Consider the following 6,000-nt stretch of genomic DNA (forward strand, 5'->3'; position numbering starts at 1 on the left):
ACTGCATCGCCGTTGAACAATACAGCTTAAATTATTTGGAAAGCATACTACAAAAGGCTAAGCACTGTGTTTGGTAGGTATGTAGGAATTGTGGAAACATCAATGCCAAGCAAGTGTAAGTCCAGTCCTAGAGAAATTTGCAATCTTTTTTCTTTTTTTTTTTTAAGATGTTTATTTATTTGAGAGAGAAAATGAGAAAGGGGAAGAGAAAGAGCATGAGGTGGGGGGAGGGACAGAGGGAGAAGCAGACTCCCTGCTAAGAAGGGAGTCCGATCCTGGGACTCGATCCTGGGACTCTAAGATCATGACCTGGACCATACTCAACCAACTGATCCATCCAGATGCCCTGGGAAATTTGCAGTCTTTAACATAAGATCTATAGCACATTGCAAAGGAGAATATACAATGGAGTACGTATGCAGTCCAGATGAAGGGGGATACCTCTTAATTATTCAGAATATATTACCTACCATCTTAGTTTGCAAGGTTAACTTCTAGGAACAGCTTCCATTTCTTTTAATATAATGCTGAGGAAAATTTGAACATGGAAGGAAAACAATCTGCTCCCCTTCATAACTCTTATCTATAATATCTGAAGATTTTAACCAAATTACCACATCAGCTTCCCATTTTATTTACCAGTGTAATCAGGTAAACTGCTTATTTGCTGAAAGCACTACTTCATAAGTTACCTCAATAAGCACGAGCCATACAGTAGTTTTGCATCATTCTTAAACATAGTTAATGAAATTACTTTAATTTAGTCCTAATCTCTAAATCTAGATCTCTAATTTTTCCCTAATTCTCAAATTTTCTTATTCGTTCCATTTATATGTTTTTGGCATTTAATATAACAAGTTTGAACACCCATTTTTTTTTCTTTTTCTGAATTTTGGTGGCTCCTTGCCAGCTACTGCAGCTCTGTCAGAACTGGGCTGAATTCCTGGCAGGTGGTGATCATAAGCTGACTTAGAATTTTTCCTGAAATGCTTGGGTTGTTAGAATGTGAGCCAAATGGACATCACCTACCACTGTGTGGTGTGCATCCAAGTTCTCCATTTGATCTTACTTTGATATGAATAGTTACAGAGAAACATGGACAAAAAGGCTCTCCTGAGAAATAGGCACACACAGCCGGTTCAAGCTGATACAATACTAACAACTGTGGTTTAATTTCAGGATGGCAATATCATCCCTAGTTTAATTGTCTTGATATGCTTTAATAAAGCCTGAGCTGTTTTCCCATGCTGTGTATTAGGGCTAGTCTTAATTAAGTCACTAAGCATTACTGGTTATGTCAGCACAAAATGTCTATCTGGCCAAAGATTCATATTTTATCATCGCTGTCTATATGGTTATGAACAAGATTTTCTTCTTAGGATGTCTTTTGCAGATTTTACATTACTTCTAATTTAAAAAGCTTAAACTGTTAAGGGCCAGACTAAGCTCAGGTCTCTGGTGGGGAAAAATTAATGATTTTCCTTTGAGTATCATATCTTAAAGTATTATCTTTTCCAATTCAAACTTAAATGCTCAATGCCTTGAAAATGAAAAGAATAAAAACTATGTCAGCAAGAGCACAAGAAGAGATTTGCCCATTTTAGGCAGAAAGAAGGATATACCAGATGGAAATCTACACAAATAAATGAAGAGGTCAGAAATGGTAAAAATGAGGTAAGAGTTCATTTTTTTCCCATTTCAATGGCTTAACAAGCTATTTGATCTTCTAAAAAATAGGTAAAATTTTAAAAAATGTTTAAAATAATAACAAAGAAGATGAGTAGGTAGAAATGGAAGTAACATAATAAAGGTTTATACTGTAAGTCTACTTGAAAGTAGGCCATTATATGTTCATAGTAAATATTATATACCTTATCTCAACCAGTAAATGGTTTAAAAATAAAAGGTATAACTAATAAACCCATCTTGGGTGTTAAATGGATCCTTAAATACTCTATTCAACATAAGGATAAAGAACAAGGGAGAAAAAAGAAATAATAATCAGAAAATAAGAAAGTAGTAGTTTTAAATCCATATGGGTAATTAAATGTAAGTGATTGAAAACACCCGTTTGAAAGGCAGAAAATGTCAGCCTCAATTGGATTAAAAACAATACCTAAGTAGGTGCTCTCTATGGTAAATTCATGTAAATATTAAGACACAGACAACAAGATTGGGGAAAATATGCCATAAACATTAATCCAAAGGCTGGAGTGACTATATTATCACATAAAGTAAATATCAGGGTCAGGAATATTAAAGATAGACATTACATAATGATAAAACAGTCAATATTTGAGAAGAAACAATCTTAAATGTGCATGCACCTAACAATAATTCCAAGTTCTTAAAAAAGTGATAGAAATGAAAATAGATAAACCACACTTATAGCTGGAGATTTTTTCTCTGTAATTGAACAAAGTAAGAATGTAGAGAACTTGAGCACTATCAACCATGTTCAGAGCAGTCCACACAACTATAAAATGAACATACTCTTCAAGTGAAAATGCAGTGTTTATCAAGATAAACCATATTCTGAGCCATAATACAATTCTAAACATACTTAAAATAATTTAAAAATATAGACTAAGTATTTTCACTGAACAAAAGAGAAGCTAAAAATTTAATAACAAAGTTATCTGGGAAATCTCCAAATATTTAGAAATTAAGTAATTACCACATGGATGAAAAAATAAATCTCAAAGGAAGTACTTTGAATTTCAAAAATGAAAACTGCATATCAAAACTTGTTGAGCTAAAATTGTGCTTGGAAAGAAATTTGTAGCATCAAATGTTTTATTAGAAAAGATATGATCTCAAAACAATCTGAATTTTTTCAAACCAGAAAAAGAGCAAATTACCAAAGTGTGCCAAGGAAAGGAATTAAAAAATCCTTAGGATTGGGGTGCCTGGGTGGCTCTGTGGGTTAAACCTCTGCCCTCAGGATCCTGGGATCGAGCCCCACATCAGGCTCTCTGCTCAGTAGGAAGCCTGCTTCCTCCTCTCTCTCTCTGCCTGCCTCTCTGCCTACTTGTGATCTCTTTCTCTGTAAAACAAAACAAAACAAAACAAACAAAAAAACCTGTAGGATTAGATATTAAAGAAATTGAAAATGGTGAAAGAGAAAAGTAGCAAACTCAAAAGCTGGCTCTTTGAAAAGTTCAATCCAAATTATAAACTTCTAGTTAGATCAAGAAAAGCAGGCACACATTGCCAGTATCAGCAATGAAAGAGGGGACATCAATACATATCTTCCATACACTTTAAAATATTGAGCTCTATTTATGACTTCATAAGCTTCCTTCATGTCCTGACTTAAATTTCATCTCTGTGAGGTCTTCTCTAATAGTCTTGGTAGTTTCCTAGCGCTAAGGGTAGCTATCACTCTACCTTATTTCTTTTCTCCAATTCTTATAACTGTGCTCATTTGTACGCATGTATAGAATGATATACATCCTAGAATCTAGCATAGATTTGTACCTCAGGAAGCACAAATAAATTGAATGAAGAAATGCATGATTAAAATTGATTGAAACAATCCAGTGATCCATAAAAATATTAAGGCATCAGAATAACAATGGAATACAAGCAAATATTACTTGTAATACGAATTTGAAAGCTGATTGTTTTTTCCTCAAGAACGTTCTTTTCTAACTAACTCTCTCATCAAAACATATAGGTATCTTTTCTCTGACCTAAATCTAATGTTTTAATTTTCCTTAAAGTTGTTGAGGTCTGAGAGAGAGATGCTTTTCTGGCAAATCTCTGTTAGAATAAATTGAAATTAGGCTTTGAGAATTCTGAGCATCAAATATGGTCAAAGCTATTTGCCAGCTGGGGAGAATTCTTCTTTTCCTCTGAGAAGTGCATTGGATTCTTTTAGATATAACTTCAGCCACAATTTCATTAAGTTCTTCTTCAGCAGTTCCTGGTAAATTGTCCTGAAAATTAGCAAACATTTCAATAATGCAGTCTGGGAAATTTAGTACGTAATTTTTAGCATATTTTATTGCAATAATAAGGTCCTGACAATTTTGCTTTTGCTTAGCCATTATACTCTTTGTTGGTTTTAATTGAATACTGACAAGCTTGATTGCAGATCAGGGCAGTAAGTCCCAGCAGCAATGGACTGAGTGATTTGGAAAATTGTCCCACTGGAAATGAAGAAATATCACAAAGAAGCCGTTGTAGAAACCAATTAAAATCACATAAAAGTAAATTCTAAATGTATTAAACAAATTTCATTGAAATATAGCATAAACATAAAATGTGTACAAAACATACATGTGGAAATAAAATTTTACCTAGTACATCTACATGTAGTAACCAGCTGATTCAGGAAATAAATCACCTCTAATACCCCGGAAACCTCTTTTGTGACCTCTTTTTTTCTTCATTCCCACCTAAATGTAGCTACTATTCATACTTAAAGCAGAAAAAATTACTTTTTGTCTATTTTTCAGCTTTTTATAAAAAGAAACCTTTAATAGGTAACTTCTGTGGGCTTCTTTCACTCAACATGATGTTGTGCATAATAGTGATTTATTCATTTTCATTGCTGTGTAGTATTTAATTAGATGCCTATACTACTAATTTAGTCATTTTACAATTAATGGGTATATGAGTTGTTTCCAGTTTAGGGAGAAGATATTGGTACAGCCTTTTCATACATAACTGTGGCAGCTCAATTCTTTAGGAGTAGAATTGTTTTATAAGTTAGATGTACATTTATTTTATGAAATTATCCCACAAAAGTTCCAAAATTATATATTTTACATTTCATATGTATGTATGTGTATGTGTGTGTGTGTGTATATATATATATATTTTTTTTTTCCAGCAGAGCATGTGAGAGTTCTTGTTGCTTCACAGCCTTGCTAAGACTTATTATTTTTCATAGTTCTTATTTTACCTTTGGGGTATATGAATGGTTAGTTATACCTCATTGTGGCTTAAATTTTGTACTGATAATTTTTACAGGTCTTTTGAGAGCATGTATTTTAGTCTTTTACCCATATTTAAAATAGGATTGCCTGTATTTTTACTTATTGTAGGAGTAGTTTTTAAGTTCTGGATCTATAGTCCAATCTGGTAGACTCCACATGTGGCCATCATGTGGCTCATCAGAATTGAGATGTCTCACATTATATTTCTATTAGTCAATGCTGTTCTTGAAAAAAATTGTCAAGTACATGTTTTACAATATTTTCTCCTACTTGTGTGGTTTTCATTTTCACTCCTAATGGTTTCTTTTGCTTGACAAAAATCTACAACTTTAAAGAAGCCCATTGTTTTGCTCTTTTCCTTTATGATTATTGCTCTTTGTATTCAAACAATTATCTATAAAAATATTTTACTATTTAATCTTCTAGAAGTTTTCTTGTTTCAATTTTCCCATTTATGTCCATAAATCCACCTGGAGAGACTTCTCTTTTTTAAGGAATTCAAAACCAAAATTATTTTCTTTTAATAATTGTTTTTAAAAGATAACTATAGATTCACATGCAGTTATAAGAAACAAGATTCTGTGTATCCTTAAACCATTTTTTTTTTTTTTTTTGCAAAACTACAATACAGTATCACAAGCAGGATATAGAACATTTCCAACACTACAGGGATCCCTCATTTCCCTTTTATAGACATACCCTTCCCTCTTACCTCCACCCACATTCCCCTAACTCTTGGCAACCACTAATCAATTCTCTATTCCTATAACTGGTCATTTAAAGAATGTCATATAAATGGAATCGTACAGTATGTGAACTTTGGGATTGGCTTTTCTCACTCAGCAAAATTCTCTAAAGATTGATCCAGGTTGTTGCCTGTATATATGTATGTATGTATGTATGTATGTATGTATTAAAGGTTTTATTTATTTATTTGACAGAGAAATGGGCTCCTCACCAAATGGGAAGCCCAAGGGAGGACTTGATCTTAGGACCCGGGAGTCATGACCTGAGCCAAAGACAGATGCTTAATGACTGAGTCACCAGTGTACCT

This window comes from Enhydra lutris, unplaced genomic scaffold, assembly GCF_002288905.1.
Source record: "Enhydra lutris kenyoni isolate GAN:26980312 unplaced genomic scaffold, ASM228890v2 scaffoldscaffold14, whole genome shotgun sequence".
In the NCBI taxonomy this organism is placed as follows: Eukaryota; Metazoa; Chordata; class Mammalia; order Carnivora; family Mustelidae; genus Enhydra; species Enhydra lutris.